The 14,733-nt window shown below is 35.9% G+C and overlaps 1 protein-coding gene across 1 annotated transcript in view; it reads right to left on the reverse strand.

Moving 5' to 3' along the window:
- Window positions 1-14,733, reverse strand: part of LOC150094747 (uncharacterized) — a 437,902-nt gene that overhangs the window by 28,424 nt on the left and 394,745 nt on the right. The window lies entirely within an intron of this gene.

Consider the following 14,733-nt stretch of genomic DNA (forward strand, 5'->3'; position numbering starts at 1 on the left):
AGTCAAGCCCTGGATAACAAGGGTAGCCAATGGTAGGCCGTATGTATGGCAGCAGGATTCGGCCCCTTGCCACACCTCTGGGAAAAGTCAAAAATGGTTGTCTGAAAATTTCTACGACTTCACCAGTCCAAATGTTTGGCCTCCAAACTCCCCAGACCTTAACCCCATGGATTATTTTGTATGGGGCGCAGTTGAAAAAGACACCAATCGCACTTCCAGTAATACAAAAGCCCAGTTAATGGATAAAATTAAAACAGTTTTTGCGGCCCTTCCCAGGGAGACTGTAGCATCAGCTTGTTCGAGGTTCCGAAGCAGAATTGAAGCTGTGATCGATGCTAATGGTGGTTATTTTGAGTAAATCTTGTTGATAGTATTGTAATTAACTCTGCCTGTAATGTTTTTTTGTCAATTCATTAAATTTAATAGATACAAAGAAGATTTTCTTTTTCCTTACGAAACTGTCAAATTTATCCCGAACACCCTGTATATCAATGCTGGAGTAGTCCTGGTACTCTAGCAATGATAAAAAAAATCGAATGAGAGACAGCCATCCACCATGACAGGCAATAAGCAATCAGAGAGGGAAGTAGCAGAAGGATAGCAAAGGGCAGAAGGATAACTATAACATGGTAGCATGTTGACAAGGTCCAAATGTCAGACATGAGCCTTGGAAATATCAAGGGTGACCACATAAGTTTTTCCAAATCTTTCCAGGACCTGTGATCAAAGGTGGGTAAGGTTAGTGAGGATGTCTACTGCATAATGGGAAAAGCAAATTAATAACTAAAATTAGAATAATAAATAAAAATTAATTTTTATTCCATTCCTATTTTTCATTTGACAAACTTTATAGTGCTGATATATTCCAAACTACAAGAGCTTTCATAATTAATGTCTTAAATACTGATTCCCTTGCCATATTTCAGTGAGGCAAGGATAAAGAATAAACTTGTAAATTTTAATGCTACCAAGACATAATCAATCTGGTCTTATTTCATGGAAGAAAGAGTCCCACTTCACCTCTCCTTATCATGATACACCAAGATTAACATATGCGATATCCTTCTTGAACCAACTTGTGTCTCTTGCATCTCCTTGCATGAGCTCATCCGATCCATAACCATCCCTGCTTCCAAAAACATAGGTTCCACTGTATAAATATCAAATCCACCCACACTAGAATATTGTTCTCGTATATGGCGAAGTGTACCAAAAAATTTATAAAAATACTTCATGCTATCTGGAAAGTTATCTGGTTAAATAATGATCTCTCCCTCTCTATCAGACTCATCCCAGTCACTTTATCATATGCATCTGCCTTATATGTGTTGTGTAGGTATTTCCAACACTGTTATGTGGAACCAGCTGCCATTCTTCACCTTTGCCCAGCAGTCATTAGTGTGTTTGATTCTCATCATCATCAAATTCCTGCCATGTACCCTCAAGGGGTGTACAGGATATGATAGTACTACATGAAAAATTTACATCACTACTAACTTCCTATCTACAATTTTCTTCCAAATCAATCTGTTACTTGTCAAGACTCAAATATTATCATTATCAGATTTTATATTTCTATCGTCTAAGGCACATTGTACCATATCAATCCATCTATATCTTGAGCTTCCTCTGGGTTGGTTTCCTGCCAACCTGGCAGAGAAACACTTGTTTCGTTAATCTTTCTTCGCCCATTTATGTTAGTGACCATACTACCTGAGATTAGCTCTGCTAACGCATTCCTGAATGCCGACAATGTCAAGTTCTTTCCTAATATCCTCGTTTTCAATATGATATTGCCACTGATGCCATCTGTTCACACCTCTAATCTTTCTCAGGACTCTCATATCTGCAGTCTCTAGTCTTTGGTTAAGTGTTTTACTTCTGACCCAGTTCTCAGATTGATAAGTTAAAACTGGTTTGAACACTGGCTTGTATACAGCTAATTTAGTGTTCCGACTAATTTCTCTCTTATTCCATATGAATTTATTCAATTGACTTCCTAACATGCCAGCTTTGTTGATTCGGTTGTTTATTTCCATATTCAATTTACCATCTTCAGTAAAAATCCTGCCTAAGTAGCTGAAATGTTTTACTTGTTCCACAGGTTCCCCGTTCACAACACAGTTTACATCTTCAACAATTCTACCTATTTTCATTGTCTTTTTAATGCTGACCTTCATACCATATCTATTACAACAGTTATTCAATTTAGTCAGGGAATCTTGCAAACTTGTAGCGGATTTATTTAGAAGTATAACATCATCCACATAAAGCAAAGAGTTGACATTAACATCTCCAATTCTGATATCATGTTTAATACCACTTTCCTTCATAATGTGATCCATATAGATAATGAATAACAGAGTGGATAATGTACATCCTTGTCTCAAACCAAATTTAATATTAAACCATCTTCTTGTACTTCTTCAATTCTAACTGCTGACTTACAACTCAAATAAAGACTAAGTATTGCTTGATATAATGTCCCATTGACACCATATAACTGTAGCGTATTGAACAGCTTCTCTCTTGGCACCTTGTCATATGCCTTTTCCAGATCGACAAAACTTAAATACAGATCTTTGTTATACTCCCATGCTTTCTCGACTATTTGTCGTAAAGTGAATATCTGATCCTGACAGCCATTATTTTGGACTGAATCCAGCTTGTTTTTCACCAAGCTTTTCTTCCACAATTCTTCTCAACCATTTCTCAAGTATACTTGCATAGATCTTGCCAGGAACACTCAGTAGGGAAATACCTCTGTAATTCTCACATTCAGTTTTATTTCCCTTTTTATATATGGGTACTATTAGAGCTCAACTCCAATCATCGGGAATTTGTCCCTCTGTCCAGGCTTTCTGAACTATGCAGTACAGCAAACCACCATACTTCAGCAGAATTTCTGGTCGAATATCATCTACTCCTGCTGCCTGTATTCCTGACTGTAGGCCTGTTGAGTGTTTTTTACCACTGTGCTATCACTGCTTGTTTCATTTAGCAATTTTTTGAAGTAATTACTCCATACTTCAAGGACATCTTTTTCTCCTGTTTTCATGTCACCTTTATCATCTCTAACTCCTTTTACAGCACTCTTTCCTCCATTTCTAAGCTTCTTCAACAACTTCCAGAATATCTTACCACCTTCTTGATATTTATTTTTTATGTTCTTGCCAAAGTCCCCCCATGACTTTTGTTTAGCTAGTTTTACATAGTGTTTCGCTTTCTTACATTTGTCTCTGTATTCTCTAAGAGCAAAAGCTGACTTATTTGCCAGGAACATTTGATATACTTTCTTCTCTTCTTTCAGTACCTCTTTAACTTCCTGTGTCCACAATGGAGTTCTGATTTTTCTATCCTTGCAGACAACCTCATCACATGCCTCTCTGGCTGAATCAATCAGGGTTTTCTTCAGAGTTTGCCACTGAATCTCCAAGGTTTGATTCCTGTTCTCAAACTCTTTCATTTTTTCTTCAATAATCTTTGTGTATTTTAGTCTACAGTTCACATCTGAGAGCTGCTCAACTTTTATTCGCTTTAAAACTTTCTTACATGTTATTCTTTTCAATATGAAATTCAATTTTATCCTGCTCAAGACTAAATAGTGATCGCTTCCAATTTCAAATCCTCTGTACACGCTGGTGTCCTGCATAAGGGAGAAAAATCACTATCAACAATAACATAGTCAATGAGACTTTTCTTATTCCTTGCCTCTTCTCTCCATGTGAATTTGTGCAAATTTTTATGTTGGAACATGGTGTTAGTAATAACCAGTCCATGTCCTGAGCAGAATTTGCCATTATTATTGGATTTGCTCTTTTCTCCAAATTTTTCCAAAATATTTTTGTATGTCTGACAATCATTTCCTACTCTGCTATTTAGATCCCCAACAACAACCAACTTTTCCTTTTTCACTGTGTCAGTTGCTTTTTCTAAAGCATCAAAAAATTCCTCCACTTCTACCTTAGTAGAACCTTCTGTGGGACCATAGGCACAAATAAGTCTCATTGTCCAATTCCCATTTCTGATATCTGCCCACATCACTCTACTTGAGACTGCCTGCCATTCAAGAAGATTAGCCTCGTATTTTGTGTTGAATACTATGGCTACTCTTTCTTTTCCTTGATTGTCATTTCCTGAATATAACATTTTGTATTTATTGTTCAGAAAAATCTCACCAGTTTTTGTCTTTTTTGTTTCAGTCACCCCTATTATGTCTATCTGGTACTTATCTAATTCCTCAGCTAGCTCCATTTCTTTGCCATTCAGGTTTGTTATGTTGATAGTACCGATCTTTAATTCTGGTGATGTTGGGTTGTGGTGTGCTTTCAGATGATTTTTCCAGTAGCTGATTTTTTGTCCAGGTTCCCTGGCAAATACAACGGGGCCTTGTTTAACCGGGCAATGCTCCAGCTGGCATGAAATTTTGTCATGTTGTACCATCATTTTCTATATTGGTTTAAGCCAATAAGAATACAATTTGGTCGGCTAAATCCCAAATTGCCAGTCCACCCTCGTTTGTTCAGTATCCAGGTAGATACCCAACAGGGTGCACCACGAGAAGGTGAGGATTGGACATTAGGTCAGAAGCCCTGGTCGATTCTCCACATTCCTTTAAAGGCTATGTGGAGGTCTCCTCTCAGTTATACAGCTTTGACCCTTTCTGTGAACATAAAAACAATTTTACCTAAGGACTAGCAACTCCAGATGTTAAAAAAAAGTTACTACTTTCTTCTTGACCACTTGCTTTCACAATACAGCTATGGCATTGGTTTTTGGTTCTACACCCTTTCATGTAAGAGATCAATACAAAAATACAAACACTTTAGTACATATATTTTGCACCTAGTTACCGAGGCATTCTCAAGGCCAGAGTAATCACCATGTCATTACAAAGACATGCAATGCAGAAATGAGTAGGAGTGCAAAATATCCATCTAATATCCTAATTTCCTCAGTGCACTCTCAGAGTACAGTCAAGAGTAGCTGCTTTTGTTATTAGGAATTAGTAGTCCTAAATATATTTTCCTAGAATGGAGAGATATCTAAGAGTGAATTAACATGGCTAGTAAGCAAGGCATGATGAGAAAGTCCAAATATTCTTTTTGATGGTGCAGCTTTAAAATGGCTATTCTACAGATTGGCTGCTAGACAGCATAATGAACTTAACTAAATCTAAAGGTAGGAGGCCTTGGATTTGCTAACAAATAGTCTTTGCAACGCTATTCTGGCAGGTGTGTCAGGAGGGAGTTCAAGTAGTGATATATGTGGGATGGGTCACTACTGAGCCCACAATTTCCAGAAGAGTTTGGTGAAATTTTCCATTTGTATGGTTTAGCAAGAAATTCATCACTGTATACATCCATGGTCTTCTCAGTTTCAATTAAATTTACAACAACAACAACAACGGCCATGAAAAGTCAAGCAAAGAGATTACATGTGGATACAGTTGAACCTCCCAAAGCCTTCCAGATTCACTTTGCAAAGATATATATAGTTTTAGTTCCAACTTCAATGTTGATTTGCATCTCCAGTTTTCAAAATCACACTCTTTTCCTAAAAGAAACTCAAATTTTAACTTCTTCAAGCACTACATACCTCAATTTTTCAAGTTACAGCCTCTTTGAATCATTTAGTTTTAAAGGTGGCATTTGTGCATGTGTTCATTTTAACATACCACGTCGGAGAGTTTTCAACTTAGAATTTACTTTTTTCCTTTGGCTAAAATTTTGCAATTCCATTCTATCAGATTCATTTGCTGTCTCTATCACACTCCAGTAATGCTACTAATTCATGAACTGTTTGTGATTTTCTTTCTTGAAACATTTATTTTACAATATTTTTAAGAATTCTATTAATCTTGTAGACATTATAACATGTTAAAACACATATGCAGATAAACCAGCCACTTTCCATTTTCAGTTCAACTCCAAACTCACAGAACAAATCTTTCATCCTATTCAAGGTTCATAATTAAGTATATTAGACATTTAACCACCTGCCAGTTCAAGGACAGCTGAACAACATGCAAAAGGCTAAAAGTCTAATTTAATAGCTCTAATATTTCTTCTTCTTTAGCATAAAAAGATCTTGTATAATGCACAGCTTCAAGCATAGAAAAATACACTATTTATGTCAACAGAACCTGCAACAAGTACTAAAATAGATTTCTTTCTATGAAAGGAATGATTATATCTAAATTAACTTTTTGTAGTATATTTATTCAAATCCTAACAGACTATGTCTCTAGTGTTGATTGGTATGGGCTGAAACCTTGATCTATCATTTTTATAACTTGATATCATCTTTGTGTTGTCAATTCTGACAATAGACAAATTTTCAGGCCAAAGCAACAAAGAGAACAATAGCAGGTTATCAGGTATACCTTTGAGAATGAATGTGGACATTTTTTGCACTGCTCTCAAAGTGGTATTAAAATTAAATCTATGAAGAATATTCTGAAGATACATTCTTTGTTCCCTTAAGCATAAGCATGTGTGTGTGTGTGTGTGTGTGTGTGTGTATATATATATATATATATACACACGAGGGCTGTTCAATAAGTAATAAGACTAATTTTACTGTCGCGAAACCACTCATCACAATATTAATTTCTGTGGAATAAAGAAATGTTGCTGTCTGTATTAACAAAAGAGGTTGATAGATGGTGTATATGGGCTGATGTGCCAGAGTGTCACGTGACTAAACGCAAGCTTGTTTCGACGTGCCTACGAGCCGCGACCAGTCGTCGAAATGGAAGCATCCTTGGAACAGCGTTATGCGATTAAATTTTCTGTGTGTTTGCAAAAATCGGCATCGGACACTTTTAACATGATACGCGAAGCTTTCCACGATGAAGCAATGTCGAGGGCAAGTGTTTTTCATAAAACTTTTAAGGAAGGAAGGCAAATTGTGGAAGATCTTGAACGTGAGGGAAGACCTTCACTGTCCATCACAGAGACAATGATCAACACAGCAGCGATTATCATCAAGGAGGATCGCAGAATTACAGTACGCCAGCTGCATGTTGTCCTAAATATTTCTGTGGGAAGTGTTCACTCAATCATGGCTGAACATTTGGGACTGAAACGTGTTTGCGCCCGATGGATTCCCAAACTCGACACCGGAGCAAATGCAGCATCAAGTGGATGTGTGCACAGAATGGAAAGAAAGACTGGAACAAGAAGGCGACAACTTCTTAAAACGCTTCATTACAGCAGATGAAGCTTGGTTGTATCACTATGACCTTACAATGAAACAACAAAGCAGTGAATGGAAGCATCCGTCTTCGCCTATCCCCAAGAAAGCAAAAACTGTAAAATCGTCTGGTAAAGTTATGACCATAATGTTTTTTGACTACGAAGGCATTGTTTACCAACATGCTGTAGAACCTGGGAATACTGTAAACAGCTTATACTATGCGGATGTTTTACGGACAATGGTACAACACATCAAAAGGAAGCGTTAATTGCTGAAGAATGGCTTCTTATTGCACCACGATAATGCAAGGCTACATAGTGCTGGTTGTGTAGTGGACGTTTTGCAGAAGAACAACATAGATATCCTACCACACAGTCCTGATCTCGCACCGTGTGATTTCTGGCTGTTTCCTCAGCTCAAGAAACCACTAAGAGGCCGCCATTTCGAAAGCAACAAAGCATGCGTAAAAGCTGCGGAGGCGGTTTTGAAAGAACTCTCAAAAAACAGACTTTCACATGTGTTTAAGAAGTGGATGCAATGTTGGGACAAATGTATCGCGTCTCACAGTAGTTACTTCGGAAAAGACCATGTAAATGATGACGATTAAAGGTAATCTGTTTTCTGTATATAGTCTTATAACTTATTGTACAGCCTACGTATATATATATATATATATATATATATATATATATATATATATATTTTTTTTTTTTTTTTAATGCATTCTTGTTCTGTACTAGTATACACATGCCACCTGCTGAACAGATGGCATGTGTAGGTGCACCAGCATATGTGAATTTTAATAATATCCCTTTTTAATTAAGGTGGTGGTGAGCATTACTACAACTGATTGTAATCTTTATAGCCTATAATCAAGGCTTAGAAAATGCACTCATCTGCTAGTTCCATGACAAGTAAAAATTTTTAGCTTAGTTCTTCTTCTTCTCTAGGATGGGTTGAGTCTTCCATTGAGCAGGATCTTCCAGTCTTCTCTATTCCTTGCTTTTTTAAAAAAAGTTCACTATAAGTTCTACATCCTGAAATGTTCTTTATTGAAAAAGAGAGCCAAAAGGCTTCACTTCGGCAATGCAAAATTATTCAAATTAAATGGACATTGAATCCAACATTATTTCATAGCTGAATATAGAAACTACAAGAGTTTCATGTCGAATAGAGAGACTATAAAAGTTTCGGCGGATACAAGCGTACGCCAACCTTTCATGATGGGCAACTTGTAGTAAAGGTGGAGCAAGCTCTAATAATATGCGAGATCTGTGTTTTCTGTATATATCTTACTTTATTTAATATTCGTTTTCTATTATTTCCCTTCTTTATTGTTCTACCTTAAGTATAATTTTTTTTCCTGGGATCTCCAGATATTTATTTGAATGAAGACTGCACTTCTGAAATTCCCCTATGGACAAAAGGAAGTTTCTATACCCTAGTAGATCAATTAATCACTTATATCCTATTTTAGCCAAGGCTTGCAGTCATGGCAAAATTTACTCATAAATCAATACTAATCAATGGGGTTCCACTATCAGGTCCGAAATAGTTTTTTTTTTTTTTTTTGGATCAGTGCATTGCAAAAAAGATTGAATCGAACAACTATTTTTATCAACAATAACAACAAGTTTAATTTCTGATCATATAATTATACATATCACGTGAAATCACAAGATTCATTTATGAAAGGTAATTCTTAGTCTTTCTGAATCACTCAACTTGGTTTCTAATATATTCTTTCACACTTCGTTAGACTTTCAAACAGCATACTTTATATTAAAACTATCAGGAAGTTATACACATAACATGAATTCGTTAGGTGCGCTTGACATTCCCAATTTAGTATCTATCAAAATACAACATACATGTATACAAATATATCTCTCAGAATCTCATTCCTTTCAAGTACTTAATCATAATCTAGGCAATAATATATATACACTCCACCTCATTGAATTTCAAACATTCCAATGGTATGATATCAGGAACATACTCTATCATAAAATTCAATCATAAGTACACATATAATTAATCAAAGAAATTTCAATAGTTCAATATTTTCTCCCAGGGAAATTAACTGTGCTCATGTTTCACTCATTAGCTATTTCACACTTTTATGAGAAATGTTAACATTCTAAATATTGTCTCCTTAAACTAGACAATTTAGCAGTTCGATAGGGAATTCTTTCTTAAATCACAAACAAATTATGAATAAATAGACTCACATGGGTCTCTTCCTATCCTGCATGTGTTTTCTGTCCTTTTTCCCCTTTTCTGGCGCTCGAGGGGGGTTTCTCTCCTCCATTCCGTGTTTTGGAATTCTCCTTGAAGCGTTATAGGGCACCGATGAATAGTCGCGGCAGCTGACAGGATATAGAAAAGGCTTTTCCGGTGTTTTGAACTGCCCGACGAAGGATCTCTGCATAGGTCAAGTCGCGTGCTTACTCAACATCAGGATCAATACGACAAGATTTCTCCTTAACTTATCGCCTCCAGATATCTTCTGCTGTGACTGGAATGATTATCAGTGGACGGGCCTCTCCGTCTTCCCCACTGGAATTTTACAACGCCTCGGTCCTTGATCTCTCGTGGATGGGTCGCTCAGGATGAAGAAAAGGAAACCCTTCTCATCTTCGAACCAACCCTTTTATACACCAGAGTCCCTGCACATTTGATTAAGTTTTTTGGGACCCCTAGCGTCTCCGTGCGAGTCTTGCTAGCAGTTTGGAGAACCCTGTATAATGTTTCTCAAAAATTCACCAAAAATCTTACTTCCTCCCATTACTGCCTTAATCTTGCCTACGGGCCTTTCTTTTTGATTTGCGCTGCGCCCTTTCAATATTGACCTTGAAGGTCACCTGTGATGGGTTTTGCACACAAAAAATTTTTTTCTTTACATTAACTATGTGCTGTGTGTTATTTTCTCTCTCTGGAGTGGACAATACTCAGGTTTGTCATCCCCCTCAATGTTTTTATACAGTGCTTCTTTTTCATTAACATATTTAATTTCCCTATTATCTTTCAAAGTTTTGCACCTACTTAATTTTCCATTAAACTTATTCATAAGACCTGCACAATCAGTTAGTAAGTGTGCAGCCTTTGTAGCAATAGCCAAATTCCATCCTAACAATCCGTTTATCATTCTTCTAAGCATGAAAAGAAAACAAAGGCAGTTGGCATAATTAAACTGCCGCTGAGATAGTACATCAGCCTCATGTTTTCTGTGCCTGACCCACCTTGAACTGTTATGGGAACTTCTGTTTGTTTTAGATCCCTCACAATTAGTGCGCTCATTACTATTACCTTTTTTACGCCTTTTGAATTCTCCGTAGTTTAGCTAGGGTGTGTAACTGCACGTGATCTGGACGTATAGGACATCTGTCATTTCCCCCTTTTTCTTTCTCTATAAAGTTTATTTCTATTGTGTCTTTATCATTACCTTCTGTGGGCTCTATATCCCTCTCCTGATTTACTGCCACACTTGAAATGTGAAAGGTTTTTTTCACATCATCTTGTTGGGTGTCTCTAATTACTGAGGGATCATTTTCTTACTTTCCATTTACATTCTCACTCACCTCAACTTGTTTATTTTCTCTATAATAGTGGTTGTTTATCATTCTACCCTCTATTCTACAAACATTCTACAAACTATTGCTAGTAGTTTGGAGAACCCCGTATAATGTTTCTCGAAAATTCGCCGACAATCTTACTTCCTCCCATTACTGCCTTAATATTGCCTATGGGCCTTTGTTTTTGATTCATGCCGTGCCCTTTCAATATTGATCTTGAAGGTCACCTGTGGCAATGGGTCTTGCACACAATCTTCAAAAGACATGCCGAATTTCGGGCAATGCTCTTGGATTCAAGTATTGAATCCAAGAGAATACTTCTACATCCCTTCTTAAACAATGAGCGAGTTAATTCCCTTTGGGCTTATTTTGCTCTTTATACAGTTGGCTTTATTAGATGGTTATAATATATATTTTTACAAAAATATTCAGGTGAATTCCTACTGTAAAAAGTCGATGCTTTTAGATAATTTATTTTGGCAACATTGAATTTTTACACTCTGATCACTGTCCTTAGTATTTTCCCATAATGTAAAACATATATCTCCTAGGAGATGTATGATGTTATACATTATGGGGGGAGGTCACTACCCAGACCGGTTTCAACCTTTTTTGAGGTCTTGTCAGTGGGAGCTAGACCAAGAATACTCAGGTGATACAGAACTTGTACTTTATGATACAAGTTGCTAGAAAAGGTGTCACATTATAAACGGCACCAAAAATTACTGAAAAAGAGAGTCAAAAGGCTTCACTTCGGCAATGCAAAATTATTCAAATTAAGCGGATATTGAATCCAACATTATTTCATAGCTGAATATAGAAACTACAAGTTTCATGCCGAATAGAGACTATAAAAGTTATGGCGGATACAAGCGGATATGCCAACCTTTCATGACGGGCAACTCGTAGTAAAGGTGGAGCAAGCTCTGATCACTGTCCTTAGTATTTTCCCATAATGTAAAACACATTTCCTAGGAGATGTATGATGTTATACATTATGGGGGGGGGGCTACCCAGAGCGGTTTCGGCCTTTTTTTGAGGTCTCATCAGTGGGAGCTAGGCCAAGAATACTCAGGATGAAGTGATACAGAACTTGTACTTTACGATACGAGTTGTTAAAAAAGGTGTCACATTACAAAAGGCACCAAAAATTACTGGAAAAAGAGAGCCAAAAGGCTTCACTTCGGCAATGCAAAATTATTCAAATGAAGTGGATATTGAATCCAGCCAGGTGATTCTTGGTTTCTGGGCCTTCTTCTTTCGGTTATAAAAGTATTTATTAGGATGTTAGGCAGTCTGTCTGCATCCATGTAGCCAAACCATCTTAGTTGTTGTTCTCTAATTTTTTCTAATATTATCTTCTTATATGATAATTCTTGCCTGACTGTGCTATTTGTTTTCGTTTCTATCCAACTTGTTTTATTTATTTTTCTTAAGCATTTGATTTCAAATGCTAACAGTTTTTTCTCCTTTTTTTTCTTAACTGCCCATATCGTTATTCTGTGTTTGATTGTTTTGAGTGCATCTACTGTTTCTTGTTTCTGTCAGTTTTGATCCAAGATATATGAAATTATCTACTTGTTCTATTTGTTCTCCATTTAGGGTGACTGAGATGTTAGTTTTGTGTTCCTCCTAATTTTCATCACTTTTGTCTTTTGTATATTTATTACCATGTCATATATTTTACAGGTTTCGTTTAGTTTGTTTATCAACCTTTGTAGTTCATTTGGGGTTCTTGCAATAAGAACGAGATCATCTGCATATTTCATATTATTTATATTTAGTCCATTGATATCGATTCCAGGCTCATTATCTATTGCATTCTTTACAACTTCTAGATATATGTTGAATAGGCATGAGGATAGCAGACATCCTTGCACTACTCCTTTTTGGATCTCTATGGCCTTTTTTTTAAATTATTGCATTTGTCTTAGAGTAATATTTCATCAAAAGCTATATTATATATTTATCTATTTCTTTTTCTGTCTGCATGGTTAGCCTAGTGGCTGTGCGCTTCGCAACCATATGCCTGGGGAAGGAGTGTCCTAGGTTTGATTCCCATCGGAGATGTGAGGAGTCAAGGATATCTTCCTCAGCCATAGTCAAGTTAGCTGGTCTTGGGTGTGGGCAGTAGGGTTTTTCCTCCAGTTTAGCTGGGGTTTTTTCATCCTGCAAGCAGGTAAACTGGCCTCCTGAACCCACATGGACTACAGTCATGAATACCTCCATTAGGGATGCAGCAGAGGAGTGGCATACTGGCTGTATTATTTTGCCATGACTCCTTAGGAGGAGACCCAACCTGTCTGTAACAGACAGAAGGGAGAGATAAATAGATAGATAATTTTTTCTAGTAGAATTTTTCTATTGATGCTATGAAAAGCTTGTTTCAAGTCCACAAAATAACAATATAGCTATTTATGGTCTTCCCAGCTGAGTTCTGCTAGTTGGTGCAATGTGAAAATCTGGTCTATTGTTGAAGAGTTTCCTCAAAAACCAGCTTGTTCTGTGCATATCAGTTCTTCATAGGTGCTTTTTAATCTATTTTGTATAATTCTTACGAATATTTTATAGAGAGAGTAAATTAGTTGGTCTGTAATTTCTGCAATCTCTTTTGTCTTCTTTCTTGTATATTGGGATGATCTTTCCAATTCTCCAGTCATTTGGTATCTCTTCTGTTTCTAGTATTTTGTTGAATAGGATTGTTAAATATTCTATTGATGTGCTGTCTCCATATGACCACAGTTCAGGGATAGTATCAATACCTGGTGCTTTGTTTTTCATTTGTTTTATTGTGCATCTAACTTCTTCTTTTAAGATTTTTGGGTAATCGTTATTATCCTCTATTGTTGGCATTATCTTAAAATGGTTCGACCAGATTTTCCTTATCTCTTTGATATCCCTAGTTTCAGTCATCTTGTTGTTTATCATTGTTACTGCTTTTGCTGAGAATCCCTTTATAATTTATCTTGTAGTGTCATGGAAGACTTTTAGGCTGTTTTGTTGGTATGCTTCTTGGCATTTTTTAACTTTTTCTTCTAGCCATTTTTCTTTGACTTTTTTTGCATAGGTTATCAACTTTATTTTTTAGTGTTCTGTTATTTTTCTCTATTCTCTTCATTTTGTTTTACAAGTATCTTGGCATCTCTTTTTTCTTCTATTGTGGTTAGAATTTCTTGGGTTATCCACTGATTGTTTATTTTGGGTTTGTTAGCTTAGTTAATTAAAAAAAAAAATCAGAAGAGGAGTTTTAGTTCAAGTGCCAGTTTTATTCATTCAAGTATTCATTTTTTCAAAATATTTCTTTATACTGAATCTAAACTAAATGTTTTTTGAACTATGTTTCTGAATTGATGCTTTGTCATATGATATCATTGAATCTGTCTATCCAGCAATGTTCTAGAGTCATTCAGAATTCAGAAATACACTAATGTTGTTATATGTGTAGAACTAGTTTTTTTCCCCCCATTTTTCTTTTTATTTTATTAAGAGATTTTATGATACTGAATGTTTTTAATATTTATTTATAATGGCAAAGAAAAAAATTGATTTTTTTTCATAAAAGTGATTCAAGACATAAGTATTAGAAGCAAAAAATAGTATTATTAGTAAAAATAAATAAATGATCTTGTATCACTTATAAAATGCATGAATTTTTTTTTCACAGAATGATAAACACACTAATATATAGGTAGTTAACATATTTGCTTCAAACACTGGTAGTTATACAGGTAAAAATTAGCCATAGCATTAACAAAAGCTTATAAATTGTTCACATCTGGGATTAAACACATGACTGTATTATATTAGTTGGATCTGGTAAAGTACATGCATGTTGATATCTGACTAGAGCGATATTTGCCTGACTGGTGAGTCAGAACAAAATTTTTTAAGTCCTGCCTATATTACTAAATAAATAAATAAACAATGATTAAAAAAAAAAACTGATTTTTTCCCCCAT

Source organism: Typopeltis vanoorti, chromosome 21, assembly GCF_054136105.1.
Source record: "Typopeltis vanoorti isolate ZY-2024b chromosome 21, IOZ_Tvanoo_1.0, whole genome shotgun sequence".
Taxonomy (NCBI): Eukaryota; Metazoa; Arthropoda; class Arachnida; order Uropygi; family Thelyphonidae; genus Typopeltis; species Typopeltis vanoorti.